Source organism: Lepidothrix coronata, unplaced genomic scaffold (genome assembly GCF_001604755.1).
Source record: "Lepidothrix coronata isolate B3197 unplaced genomic scaffold, Lepidothrix_coronata-1.0 Scaffold181, whole genome shotgun sequence".
Taxonomy (NCBI): domain Eukaryota; kingdom Metazoa; phylum Chordata; class Aves; order Passeriformes; family Pipridae; genus Lepidothrix; species Lepidothrix coronata.
The window spans coordinates 1,592,540-1,607,855 of record NW_016690361.1 but is presented as its reverse complement, the minus strand read 5'-3'; the positions used below and the strand labels follow the sequence as shown (position 1 = coordinate 1,607,855).

Here is a 15,316-nt window from a genome sequence, read left to right as displayed (position 1 = left end):
TGTAGCAAATGTGGATAGAGCCTTCCCAAATCTTCGTTCGCGAAGCCTCGCCATGATGATGATAGTAGTTACAAAATGATCCATACAGGTCCAGAGATTCATCTGTGCACTGCAGTTTACGTGATTAAGTCTCTGTATGTAGTTGATGAGCTGCCTATATATTCATGTGACTACTTCTCTTCTCATAGTGTGTTTTGTGACTTTAGAATATTTTTTGCAACCTTTAAACTTTTTTTATAACTTTCCATTTTCGTGTCCACCTATGCTATCAAATCTTATTCTATGTATCAAAAGGCAATCACTGTAGACTTTGAATGTCAAACCCCATTAATTTTAGCATACAAGAGATTGTTCTTTGAGATTTAATAATGTCAAGCGTTTTCTCCTTCTGTAACAGTTTCCCTCTTCCTGCTATTTCACTTTGCGTCTGCAGTTCCCTTAATGCAGGAACTAGACCACTCTTATTCCTAGCTTTGTGTTTTCTCAAGAACAAGAGGCAGCTTATGGGAGCCATCCTTCCCTGATGCACAAGTCTTCAACAAGTTTCAGATATCTTAATTAAAAATCAGTTAGTTTGTTAGGGGAGAAAAAGACAACATAATTAGAAAAACCATAAAACACTGTTTCCTCAGGCTAATACCCACGGGCTGGTATAACCTTCTGTCATCCATTTTGTCAGTATTGGTGAGAGCATAGAAACCTCTCAATGATTTATGCATTTGCCTGTTGTGTTCTTAGTTCTGTAAAAGAGCTTTAGCCTCTGTCAGCGGCAGGATGCTGGGCCAGCAGGGTCTTTGATCTTGTTCAGTACATGCACTCATGCTTTTATGGTGTTATATTTTTTATAAACTAAGAGAAGTTCTTTTGTTTGGTTCCTTGCTTACCTCTGTATAAGTATTTCTGCTCCTGTACTTCTCTTTATGCAATTTGAGTTTAAAGGGAAAATGCAAAATATGTCTGGAATATGCTGCTATACAAGTTCAGTCTTACTCTCACTTTTTTCTGCCATGTAAACTTTGACTTGTTCCTCCCAGATTCTCACTTATGTAGAAGAACCCTGTATTCTTGTCTTGTTTCCCCAGCCTTACTAATCTACATTGTATCCAGTTTATCATTGAGATTTACTGCTTGAATACGGACAGATGAAGATGTTCTGTGTTGACACTGTTTTATAATGCCTGATACTCTATTTAAGGTATTCATATTTGTTGTGATGCAGACCATGATCTCGGTCACGTGTAGTGAGTACTGATTCATATGCCAGGGAAGGTGTTGGAAAACATCTGTTTCTTGGATCTGCAGTCTAGATGATTCTGAATGTTCTGATTCATTAGTGACAACAAATGGTGCTCCAGTTTTTGTTGGTAGCAACGTAGAAATCCTAGATTATGCTGTCAGAGTGCTTTACTGAAGCCTGCTCAAGGTTCCTGAGCCGTGTAGGCACATTGTGAACATTGCTGAAGACAAATTGGCCTGTGCCAATCTGCTTGTGCTGCTGGAAAGACAGGGCAGAGGGGACTCTTGGAAGGAGACTATTACTACATGTCTCCATGGAAATCTTTAGTAAAAACCAAAAAATTTATTTGAACTAAATGTATAGATGGTGAGGAAAATCAATTTTGGAGAGCAGGTCTGCTGCTCTTTCTGCAGCATTGTCCCTTGTTCCTTCAGTGACAGCACTGTCACAGCCTGCTCAGCTTTCCAGGGCTCTGATTGATGAAGGTAGGCAGTGGAGCCAGGCTGTTTTGCCATTCCCCTCAGGCTAGTGCCAGAAGCAATCTAATCTGCCTTTTGTTTTCAGATAACTGTGATAATAAACACATTAATTAAATAGACACTTGTATTATTAACATAGTACATAATTTTAATTAGTTAATAGTTACTTTCCAGACATACTTTATTATTGAAACAAGTATGAGTCAATAAGAATTAGCAGGTCAGAATTATTATTTTTCAATTTCATATGTGTTAAAATACAAAACTGGTGGCAAGTCACTTTGCTGCCTGAGAAGTAGAGCAGAGAGTATAGAGTTCTTTGTTTGCCCCATTCAGCAGGTAGGGAGTTTCTCCTAGATCCTTCACAGCTGAAGTGGGTTGGGCTGGAAGACTGATAAGATGGATGGAGCTCATGTATCTGCAGGTATCTGCAACACGTATCAGGTGCAATACCTTTGATGGAAGTTTCTTCATGTCTTCTATGCCAGATTTATACTGGTAGTCATGGCAGAATTCCTGAAAGATGTCTATACTGCTCTCTAAGAATGAGGTTGTCCACAGGGTGTGTTCCTAAATTGCTTCTCACATAACCAAGTGCTTCCCAGAGATCCCAGCAACAAGTGGCAGGAGTTGTCTTATGCCCTTACTGTAATTGCTACCTCAGTACTGGTAGTAGACCAGGCTGCCTGCCTCTGTACTGTGTGCCTGGATGTCTCCTGTGGGTCTCTTGAGGCGCCACTGTGACTGAAATAATGCAAAGCCATGAAATAGCCCTCATGAGTGCTCTTATAGCATGGAAGTGAGGCTATATATATCCTGGGATATGGTTTATGAGATATTTGAGAGGCAAAACTTGCTGCAATAATGTTGAAGGATGGTAGTGAATGGAGGGAGTCAATCGCAGAGTGAATGGGCACAGCAAACCTGGTGCAGTTGTAGCCAACCGACTTTTGTGATCATTCCCTGGAGTAAAGTGTTCCCAGCACTGTGGCTGTACTTTGTCTGAGAGAGAACAATTTGGAACTGGCAACGGTAGGGTAGTGATAAACGAATTAAGCAATACTTGGGTTTGTCTCATGGCCCTATAACATTTAGCAGTGTAGATATACCCAAAGAAGCAGGTATACCCAGAGGGTCTCTTCCACGTGCACCTGGGAGCTCTCTTGCAGGTTTGCTATAAACCTGAAATGCAGATGTGGTCTTTTGAGCAACCTCAGATTTGCTCTCAGAAGATTAGTAGTGTTTTATGAGGCTTTGAGAGGAAGTTGATATTGGTTTCATTGAAGTCTGTGACAATTTCTGTCATTAGCAGTAGGAATCAAGTTTTATCCTTAGTGAATTCTTTTCTTCTTTTTACAGTAGTAATATTCCATTCCCAACAAATGGCTGTACCAGGATTATTTTCTGCAGCTGAAGTGGCAGCCTGGAGTGAGGTCATGCTGAAGATACTGGTATGTGATAATAGCTACCACTTGGTGGCATCCATGCCATGCTTTATTTAGCTGAAAACTCCATAGCCAGCAAGCTGGGAAAACTTTGGGAGTACCTGTCTTGACATTCATTCTTTAAGGGTATTTAAAATAGTTAATCTGGATTGGTGTGCAAAGTCCTCAACATATGCATGACTCACCTTATGCTTGTAGTTTAGTGTAGGAGTATATATATTTACTGGCCTTGCAGTTGGCTCAACTAATCAAAGTAAAGTGATTAAACTCTATCTTGCTGCTTTCTTTGGAAGACTGTTCAACTAATTTTTATTCACAGAAAATCTGTTTAAGCTCTTAGATCCTTGGTCTTGACCTTGCCACTTACCTGAGTTTAAAACAAGGTTTGATTTTAGGTAAGTCAATTAGAAATAAAAATAGCACAGATCTGGTTAGGGGGAAGAGTGTATTTGAAAGGAATTCTTGAATCTTTGATTTGCACTTTTCAAAGACTCATTCTGGAAAGTGTGAAACATTGGCAGTACTAAGGTTTATTAGGAGGTGGAAACAGCTACAGATTCACTTTACCTAACTTTTGACATTTAAATGAGATGTCAGAAATATATTTCACCAATCAAATTCTTAATTTGGAGGTTTCTATCTGTCTCTGAAGTGATATCTAGCACAATTCAGTTTGATTCTTATGAGTATCTAACTTCAGATTTAAAGCTGTAAAGCTGTCCTTCTTGTATTTGTTATCCAAGTACTGAGAAAAGAAGCAAGTGTTGTGCTCATTGGTTGTCAATTAATGGTTGTGCTCAATGATCTTTTCCAAACTAAACAATTCTATGATTCTAAGACAAAATTTTTTAAAATGGCTGGTAAATATGAATACATCACGTTTTTGGTAGCTTAATGCATATATAGGATAGTGGGCATTTTTTTGATATAATTAATCTGATGTAAGGAAAACCAAGAACTTTTTAGCTCTTTAAGACTTGGTCTGCGAGTCCTTCATCACTTCAGGGGACATAATATAGCAATGAGCATGACATAAGTATGGATGAAATCTAAATAAATGGCACTTGGCTGTTTGTGGACTGGTACTAGAACAATATTTCTGCTTTTGAATATTTGACCCATAAAATCCACTGGTGATGGTAATGAAAATAAAAAAAAAAACTCTTACAAACACTGTATACTTGTAATCAAATTGCATTATACAATGATGATTGAATAGTAGCTGACATTTGAGTGTTATTCATTGCTTTGTTAGATTCTTTAACTTTTTGGAGTAGAGGTTAGAAGGTTTGTGGGTTGTCTTATTTATTTTTTACTTAAATTTAAAATAAATATCACTCCTAGGTCATTGGAGAGTTGGTGGAAACCAGATACTTCCCAGCACTTTTGAGACTTTTTTTTCCTACTAGTAAAATCAAAATAAAATGGAACAAAAATTTCTAAACACTTGACAAGCAAATAATCATTATTAATGAATGAGATTGCTACTAGTTTTGGAGGCAATAAAAGATTAACTATCAAAGCATTGCACATAATTGAAACTTGATGACTTATTTTGACCTGGTGAATCTCCCATTCCTCTCCGTGGCCTGCATCAGTGTGGTGAGAGATGGGCTTTAAAAAAAAGCATGATTCTATTCTGCTAATTTTCAGTTTTATTAAGCAGGATAAAGCAATAATCTGAGTTAATTTCTTCTTGAAAGCTAACTGATAATCCCAAGAGAAATAAATAACACTATTCCATGTTTCAAACAGAACAATCATGTTAGCAAATGACTGTGAAATTGGGGAACACTTCAGAATTCTCAGTACATCATAGTTCTTCACATCTCTCTAGTCCTTCAACATTGCCAGGCATTTTTGTTATGTACATATTTAAAATTACAGCAAAAAGGCCTGTACTGAAGAAAACTGAATATGAGTCAGCAGTGCCCTGGCAGCCAGGAGGGCCAGCTGTGTCCTGGGGGGCATCAGGCAAAGCATCCCCACCCGGTCAAGGGAGGGGATTGTCCCGCTCTGCTCTGCACTGGGGTGGCCTAACCTTGCATATTGTGTGTGGCTTTGGACACTACAATATAAGAAAGATATTAAGCTATTAGAGAACCTCCAAAGGAGGGCAACGAAGGTGGTGAAGGGCCTTGAGGGGAAGCCATATGAGGAGTGGCTGAGGTCACTTGGTCTATTCAACCTGGAGAAGAGGAGACTGAGGGGAGACCTCATTGCAGTTACAACTTCCTTTTGAGGGAAAGAGGAGGAGCAGGCACTGATCTCTTCTCTGTGGTGACCAGTGACAGGACCCAAGGGAATGGCCTGAAGTTGTGTCAGGGGAGGTTTAGATTGGATATTAAAGGTTCTTCACCCAGAGTGTGTTTGGGTGCTGGAACAGGCTCCTCAGGGAAGTGGTCACAGCACCAAGGCTGACAGAGTACAAGAAGCTTTTGGACAATACTCCCAGGCACATGGTGTGACTCTTGGGGGTGGTCAGTTATGGGGTTGGACTTGATGATCCTTGTGAGTCTCTTCCAACTCGGCATATTCTGTAATTCTTTGTGATTCTGTGATTCTGTAAAGTATATGCATTAGTCTGCTTCTAGAGGGCAGCAAATGACTGTGTTTTCGTCACAAGAGAAACGACAAAATTACCATACAGTTCTGCCAGCAAACCAAAGGCACAATCCAGCATCTTGTAGTTAATGGCAAGCTTCCCGTTTTCTTTCATGGGAACAGGATCAGGCCCCTATTGCTTTCCTTACTTTCTTCCCTCCTCCACTTTTTAAGTGGATAAATAGTGTGCATAAAATGCACTATGCTCCTGTTATCAGTTGTCACTTTTTAAAGCAGGGTGAACTATGGATGGTTTTTATTAACATTCTAAGGCTAAAATTCAGTGGATATAAAATGTACATGACATAAATGTAATATTATTTATCTAAATATGAGCTTATTGGGGTTTCTTATCTGTTTTGTTTTGTGGTGTTTAAAGGAATGTGGATGTTTCTTTTTCTCTGTCCACACTTTGTAGAGAATAGTGGGGGGTGCCTCTTCTTTTGGAAATAACCCCTAGTGATAAATTCACAGGTGCAACCTAAAGAAAGAAAGACTGTAAGTAATTTTTATTTTAAATGTAATTAACTTTTATTTACATGTGGGTTTTTCTATTGTCTTTATCATAGCCGTGGTATATTCACATGTAAGCTTATACCAGTAGTGTAATCTAAATGATGATAAATTGACCAAACATCTCATTACTATTCTATTTTTCTTGGTTGGTGATCTATTTCTATAGAAGCTGTTCTAACTTTGTAGCCTCTATGATCCCTTCCTCCTCCTTTTTTTTTCCCCAGAAAAAAATACACATCTATTTTCAAAATTTTATTAGTTGAATTTGTGCAGAGCTAGAGGAAAGGGAACTGCTCAGATAGCAACTTCTTCAGAGAGTGTGTTTTGGCTCTTTGGCCCTTTGCTTTGGAAGAGCTTAAGTTTTGTGTTCCACATATCTAGAGAACAATCTGGCTGCAGATACAAGCTGATGAAATTATAGAGCTTCTCAAAGGTATGATTTATTCCTCATGATTACCTATGCACGTAGAATGAAAACAGCCACAGTTCAGTACATGCTGTACATTCAGTACATATATCCTCTGGCCTAGAGGGCATTTTTACCAAGTATCAGAGTATCAGAAATAGTGTAACAGAGGCAAGATCCTGTTGTCATAATTTCAATGCTGTGCAGGTCAAGAAATGGGATTGTTCCAATACAGACTGAAAACCTCTCCTTTAAATGAGAAACATCCCAGAGCCTCTGGGCTGTGGGACAGATAGGATGCCTCTGGTTGAGGGAAAGCCACTGTGGATCATGTTTGCAGCACTCTTGCCAGTGGTGACCTTTCCTGGGGGAGTTTGTTCCTTTGAAGGTGCTCAGAGTCCAGAATTGCTGGGAGGAGGATACTGTGAACCACGTCTCTTCTGGAGTCTGATGAAGTCTGCAACTATTTTCTTTGTCTCAGAGAGCCCTTCTTTCACCAGTGAACAATTCTAGTGGCAAATCAGATGTCATTTCAGTTGCATTTTAAAAAATTGTACTGGAACTGCCTTTTCCAGGTTGACATTAGTTTTCACTCTGTTTTCAGTGCTGGTGCTGGGTATCTGTTTCTGAAACCATTTACAGTTCTGATTCATTTTTTTAATAGAAAAGTCTAAAGAGTGACTCACACCAGAGTTTCAATTTTTCTTTTCAACAGTTATGAATAAAACATAATGTAAAGGGAAAAAAACCTTTTGTTGTCTACTTCTGAGGAGTACAAAGGAAACATAGAATATTCTGTGTGACTTAGTGCCTGAAAAAATCACAGCAAGGCTTCTAGAAAAGTCAAGAGGTGAAATACTTTAGCTAGATATGATATCTTTGAGATGCCTCAAACAAGACACTGTAGAATTTTGCACCCATAAAAAGAGAAGGTTTGTTCTCCAAGGTTTAGATTCAGTTTTTAGCAGTCTAGAAATGATGATGTTTGCAGTGACATAGTTGTTTCTTGGAATAATTCTTCATTACTCATTTTTTTTGAGAGATTAGCAGATACTGTCCCACAGCATGCTGTAGTTTAGGCTACTGAGTGTATTACTTCTTGGCTGCAGACTTCTCCAGCATATGGTACTTTATTGTGTTGGCCACAGAAATGTTCTATAGTCTTGCAGTAGCTTTGAATGTGGTTCTGTGGCTTTCAACTTTAATTATGCTTAATAACATAATACATACATAGCAAATAACATTTCCTATATTTAAAGTGTGGTTCTACTTTGAAATGTGATGATTTTAAGATAATTCAAAAAATAAGTTCCTTGTGCTAGTCAAATCATAACTGACTAGTAACAACAATAAATTTTTCTATCTGCCTTTTCTTCAGCAGGGCAGAACCAGCAGAGTGAGTGCCCGTGCTGGACTCTTCAACCTCCATGCAGAAATGCATATGGTGTATTCAAGGGTGAATATACTGCCTTGTGGCAGCTCTGCAAACTCTTCCCTTTTTGAAAAGATACCTTTTAGGATATCTGCCTCCACCCAGCTGAATTTTTAATACAGTTATTATTGGTTAAGGTATCAGTAAAGTTTTGTCTAGATCTCAGTAAACAACTCAGAATGAATCAATAAAGATAATTTAAAAATCTGGGCATTGCTGTCACTTTTTTCTTTCTCGTGCTGTAGAGAGACGATTATGCTGAGGTAGGGTTTTTGTTTTGCTTTCTTTCATTTAGTTTACAGGATTTTATTGTCAGCCCTTTTAAACTAGCCATGCTTTCATTTTGATACAGAAAAAGACAAGTAAGCCAGCTTGACAGGCACAAGCTCAAACACAAAGCAATTGGGAATAACCAAGGAAAGTTTGAGACTTAATTTAGAGCTGTCAATACCTTCCTAGTATATAGCTTACCTTGTATCAGGGCATAAGTATTCTGTGGGCAGAAGAGACAGCTGTGCTGTGTGCTGCCTTTGGAGCTGGAGGAGCAGCAAGGGTGCAGAGGACAGCGCTGGCTCTGAGAGCCATCCAGGCGAACTCTGTGCTGGCTGCTGTGGCTGATGGATGTGAGGTGGTGTCTCTGCACAGCAGTGTGCTGTGCACAGGGCAGCTCACCTGGAGGTCTCTGCAACAGGCTCCTTTCTTTGGACAGGAGATAGCTTCAATTTCCTACAGAGAAATGGTTATGATCTGTTCCTAGTTTATTGCACAAAATTGAAAACAAGCAGGAAGTCAGTCCTTCTACTTTAATAAAACTGGCCATCTTTACAAGCCAGTAAAAAAAACAGAACCGCCTGAGATTGACGGGAGTGAAGTAAGTGAAATTAGCCTTTGCTGATGCTTTGAATTTCCTAAAAAATCCATCCAATATCTCACTCAGAGCACATGTGGAGGCAGTCTTGCTATACTGTAACACGAACTGCGATAAACTCATCCCAGTTTATTATAATGTATAAACTATTCATGTGGACATGGTGGAGTTCCATTCACACACACACATATATGTATAAAAAAAACAACCTTCCAACTTGAGCAGAAACTAATTAAAAATAGAGATTTTTTTCTTAATTACATTGCAAATAACTTTTTTTTTAAAAAATAGTCTGCAAGTTTTCATTTCAAATTCTCCTAGAGACAAGGATATTGGATGAAGAATTCATGCTACACTGTCTTTTTCTACAGCTTCCTCACTAACAGTCTCTGATTTGTTATATGAGTAAGGTAAAAGCTGACTCAGCCAAACAAACTTTGAAAAGCAGCACTAAGCTGTGCTTAGTGGAACTGTTGCTTAAACCTTGTTTTCAGTGATCAAGGCAACCCAAAGAAACTAAATCTTTTGATAAAAACTAAACTCAAAGCTAAGAGGAAAATGTCATACCCTAAAAATAATTTTATAAAAGGTTCTCCTTGTGTCTCTAGCTAAGGTTGCAATAAAGTCCACACAAAAGAACATAAATGGTTGTTCACTTTTGCCCTTTAAAAGATTGCATTAACCCTGTTCTCTCTGCTTTTTTAAACTTTGACTGGATGCTGTCACTCAAGAAAAATACCTCTAGAAAGGTATACTAATGGCTTTGTGAGTAGAGACATTCACTGCAGAGGTTCAGCCAGTGCTTGCCACAAGGCTTGGAAATGTAGTGGCAAAGGTTGTTTTGGCTGGGCCTGGCCATCTCAAGGTCATGCTCTTCCCATAGGGTTTGTCATTCTGGCTGCACAGCTGCCAGCTAGGGAACACCTGGACATGTCAGGTGTACCTCACCTTCTCTTTGTGGTACAGAATACTCAGCCCTTAATGCTTTCTAGGTGGAAAGGAGAAATGAGCTGCTTGGTTCAGTGAAGACAGTGAAGGAACGTGTCACTTCAGCTTTGCTGTAGCTTATGCAGAAATTTCACAGTTAATCATAGTGGGTTGCCAGATACAAGGCAAAAGCAGGTCTTAAAAGTTTGAGCATGACTTCAAATAAAACACACTGAACTTTATCTTAAGGGCAATAAAAATGAAAATGCTTAAGAGTCAACAAAAAATGCATGATAGTACTTATAGTCACCTACAAAGCTTGTGTGATGATGATGACAAAGTAGCGTAGTTTTCTAAGATTTTCTTTGCTAGAAGGATAGATCCCAGTGCAGCAAATACTCCATAGATTAACAATATATCAGATTTTTTTTCAACTGAGAAAATGAAAACTTTTGAAATGTGCATGTTTTTTGTTTTGGACTCAATAATGGAAATATTAAAACGTTCTCTGTAATTGCTTTTAGCTACACAGTTTAAAGCAGAATCGTCCACCATATGAATGATTATTTTCAAGACATTAGTAATACCTCATTACTACCGTCTCCAGATCTAAGAGATATACTCCAGCTTTGAACTTTGATAATAAATCATCATGATAGTATATCTTTTGTAACAGATAATACTGAAGTAAAATGTATACGAATTAATGGAAAACTGAAAAGTTATTTGTTTTCAACTAATTGTTTACTTCATGTACTACATAATACATGAACTAACAGTCTAATACATGTAATAGCTACATTATTATTTGTTCTCAAGGTTGTGTAATTTAAGGTTTTGTATCCTGCACTGCATCTGTCAAAGAGCTTAAAAATTACAAGGGAGATTTAATGTCGTCAGCCTTGAAGATGAGAAAATAATGAAGCATGGCCCCACAAGGTGGTTAATTCTATATTGTGCAGTTGAAAGGAACTTAAACTGTTCTTTATCTCATATAAATTGCTGTTAGGTATGAACTACACAACTGCAATTTTATATTCTTCCAGGAAAATGAAAATAAGGAAAGCACAGAGATATTTCCCATGACAGTGTACTACTTATATGTATTTCAAAATGTCCTAAAATATTTCTATAGATACGCTTATAAAATTAAAATAGCTTGATTTTATGTGTGCTGAAGCTTAAGACATAATTTGTTAATTGAATAGTGAATTACCACAAAAAGCTTGTGACAATTTTTGGCCATAGGCATTCATACATAAAGCACGCTTCATGGAAAAACAGGAGAAAAATGGAAAATGATGGTGAAAAAAATGCTGGTATTTTAGTAAATTATAAGCATGGTTGGAAAACTAGTGGGTTCTGAGATATTCAGTTGAATGTTTGGTCTTCTTTTGGGAGTCAGAAAGTCCCTTCTTATCTCTAGTATGGCAGCAGGAGGATACATTCCTAGTGCAAACATGCTTGGACAGTTTGCAGAAATCTGCTAAAGACTCGTGCTTAAGCTGAGCTTCAATTAAATTAATTTTGGTTGTATACGTAAGGAGTTCTAAGAATTGATTAGAAAACCAAAAGAGAGTGAACTATATCACAAGTGTTAAGTATAATTTAAATAATAAATCACCATTTGTGTTAATTTAACCTTATATTTCATAATACCAGAAATGCATTCTTAAAAGGAAAGTGAATGATAGGCTAAAAATAACCATAATTTTATAATATGTTTGTTAAAATAAAGAATTTTTCCTTGTCTATTAAAATACTGGTGTATGTTTTTTTTTTACCATGTCAGTTCACAAGTTCTTGATTTTCCTTTTTTTAAAAATTCAATAACTTTTATTGGAGTAACACCAAGTGAAAGTAGAGAGGACACTTCCCTGAATAATTAAATTGTAGTAAATTACACTTGTTTCACTGGTTCTAATTTCTGCTAGAGAAAATGCAGAGAGAGAACTAAACAGGATTTTCTCTTTGGTCAACCTTGTGCTCTCTGATTAGGAGCTTGATACGTTAACTCAGGTTTTGAATTAAACTAAATGCCTGTTTCATCATCACTCTTAGTTTATTGGGGGCGGTGTATTTTATTTTTAAATTGCAGCTATATGACCACTTACTAATGTTTGTCTTTGTGGATGCAAGGCAACTTCAATGAGAAGGTGCAATGAAGTGCTGGTGAGCTTGGCTGTTAAGGAGCAAGAAGTTTTGATGGGGAAGAGAGGTTTGAAAAATCTTGGTTGCATGTAGAGGTCTTGAGGCATTGGAGAGCTCCAGGAGGCAGCTTGCTCCTTGGCAAGCCATGTACTGTGCAAGGCTAGTAAACTTCTAAAGGGATCCCACCAGTTGCCTTTCTGCCAAGGAGTCACCCGATACTCCTTTTTGCTTCTGATTCATCGCATTTCTGAGAAGGTTCATTAGGAAGCATCCCTTGGGCTTTGCCTTTCTAGGCTGATAGGCACAAGGCTGCAGTCCCAGATGGCCAGGGAATGCAGCAGGAGAGCTGTCTCCAGCGGGGGCTCCTCTTGGTTCCTTCATGGTCCCTGTCTAGGCCTGAGGGTGTTATACCTGCTGAGCATTGGCTTTGTGCATGCATTTCTTTTCAGAGGAGAGGAATATGTGTCAATATTATCCTCATTAGTTATAAGTTGTCTGGGCTGGCACAAATCGAAGGCAAGACCTCATGAGCAGCCACTAAGCTTTGCATCAGCTGAGTGAAGTACAGGACAGGCATGCTGGGTAGCATAAGGAGGCTGATGGTCGAAATTACAGCTGAAAGCAGTCAGAGAATTCTCCTGGGAATTCTTTTTGAAGGTGAAGGATAACTTTGAAACTGAAAGTTGAGATTTTGCTTTTCATTGACTTTGTGGTGCACGACTAGTGTTGGTCACAGTTTTGCAGCAGTAGGAAGGTATGACCCGAACTTGGCTCCCTGAGAGACTGGGCATCCTACTGGAGGCATGCAGGTCCTGTGAGGTGCAGTCTCTGTAGCAGATTTTTCAGTTTGCAGGAAGCCCCCCGGCTTTAATGAGGTGCAGGTAGAGCAGCAAGGCTGGTTGCTACTAGTGACAGAATCAGGCCTCTATGTGGTTAACATGCTCTGCGCAGCTGTACTAATCAGTTGGCAGAAATTTTGTCTTCTTCTGAAAAATCAAAGTGATCATTAGCTTACACTGAGCTGACACCAGAAATGAGTCAGAAAGGATCTTGATCTGAAAGCTTCCCTGTAGGGCATGTACGTGTGTCTTCAAGCTTTTCTCTTCTTTCCCTGGGAGGGCTTGCCCTCATCCAGTTCATAACTCTTTGCCTTCCTACCTGATATTTGTTAACTTTTGAAAGTTGCTGTTGCCAAGAGGCAGAATTATCTGATTCATGGGAACCTCTGAATGTTCTCCAAAAAATGCATTTTATTTCTCAATAAGAAAGATTTTTGTAAAATCTCAGTAAAGTGATCATCATTTCCTGCTCAGACCATGGGGAAAGAGGCAATTTAAGCACTTAACTGATGTATAATCATGATTTGTCATACCTTCTGGAGTCTTTTGTTGAAGTGGATAAATGGAGCAATACTGAATAAACAAAAATTTGAAGATAGGGCTTTCCAAACTGTATTCATCTATTTATGTTCCCACTTCATAGACTTTAACTGATATGCTAGGGCAATATTTACAATATTCATTACCTGTAATCCAGTAGGAAACATTTAACGATCTGCTGAGCCACTTGGATCCCCACAAGTCTATGGGAACAGATGGGATCCACCCAAGGGTGATAAGGGAGCTGGCAGAAGAGCTCCCAAGCCGCTCTCTGTCATCTACCAAGAGTCCTGGCTCACTGGGGAGGTCCCAAATGATTGGAAGTTGGCGAATGTCATGCCCATCCACAAAAAGGGCTGGAAGGAGGACCTGGGAAACTACAGTCCCATCAGCCTGACCTCAGTGTCTGGGAAGGTTATGGAGCAGATCATCCTCAGTGCAATCACACAGCACCTACCGGATGGACAAGGGATCAGACCCAGCCAACATGGGTTTAGGAGGGGCAGGTCCTGTCTGACCAACCTGATCTCCTTTTATGACGAGGTGACCCGCCTGGTGAATGAGGGGAAGGCTGTGGATGTAGTCTACCTGGGCTTCAGCAAAGCCTTTGACACCATCTCCCACAGCATGCTCCTGGAAAAGCTGGCAGCCCATGGCTTGGACAGGGGCACCCTGTGCTGGGTTAGGAACTGGCTGGAGGGCCGGGCCCAGTGAGTGGTGGTGAACAGTTCTGCATCCAGTTGGTGGCCGGTCACTGGTGGTGTCCTCCAGGGATCAGTGTTGGGCCCAGTTCTGTTTAATATCTTTATCAATGATTTAGATGAAGGGATTGAGTCCACCATCAGTAAATTTGCAGATGACACTAAGTTGTGGGGGAGTTTCAATCAGCTGGAAGGCAGGAGGGCTCTGCAGAGGGACCTGGACAGACTGGAGAGTTGGGCTGATTCCAACGGGATGAGGTTTAACAAGGCCAAGTGCCGGGTCCTGCACTTTGGTCACAACGACCCCCGGCAGCGCTACAGGCTGGGCACAGAGTGGCTGGAGAGCAGCCAGGCAGAAAGGGACCTGGGAGTTTGGATTGACAGGAAGCTGAACATAAGCCAGCAGTGTGCCCAGGTGACCAAGAAGGCCAATGGCATTCTGGCCTGTATGAGGAACAGTGTGGCCAACAGGTCCAGGGAAGTGATTTTGCCCCTCTACTCAGCGCTGGTGAGGCCACACCTGGAGTACTGTGTCCAGTTCTGGGCCCCTAAGTTCAGGAAGGATATTGAGATGCTGGAGGAGGTCCAGAGAAAATCAAGGCTGGTGAAGAGACTTGAGCACAAATCCTATGAGGAGAGGCTGAGGGAGCTGGGGTTGTTCAGCCTGGAGAAGAGGAGGCTCAGGGGAGACCTCATCACTCTCTCCAACTACCTGAAAGGAGGTTGTAGCCAGGTGGGGGTTGGTCTCTTCTCCCAGGCAACTATCAGTAAGACAAGAGGGCAGGGTCTTAAGCTGTGCCAGGGGAAGTTTAGGTTAGATATTCAGAAGAAATTCTTTACAGAGAGGATAATCAGGCATTGGAATGGGCTGCCCAGGGAAGTGGTGGATTCTCCATCCCTGGAGGTTTTTAAGATGAGACTGGATGTGGCACTTAGTGCCATGGTCTAGTAAACCACGGGGGTAGTGGATCAAGGGTTGGACTTGATGATCTCAGAGGTCCCTTCCAACCCGTCTGATTCTATGATTCTATGGTTAGGACTGCTGTACTTAGTAAAAACCCAGGCAGAGGGCTGAAAAAATTATGAAGCAATTTTGCTGCATTGATTACTAACAAGAGAGAGCAAAATGAATCAAAAAACCTGCTGTTTTCTTCCAGAAACTCCAGAATGT

The 15,316-nt window shown here is 40.0% G+C and overlaps 1 long non-coding RNA gene across 1 annotated transcript in view; it reads left to right on the top strand.

Moving 5' to 3' along the window:
* LOC108505010 overlaps nucleotides 1-8,221 on the top strand; it is an 11,968-nt gene extending 3,747 nt beyond the window's left edge. The window contains exons 2-3 of the long non-coding RNA XR_001877342.1: nucleotides 3,076-3,167; nucleotides 8,066-8,221. This is a non-coding gene — a long non-coding RNA (uncharacterized LOC108505010). The remainder of the gene's footprint in view (nucleotides 1-3,075; nucleotides 3,168-8,065) is intronic.
* The last annotated feature ends 7,095 nt before the right edge of the window (nucleotides 8,222-15,316 follow it).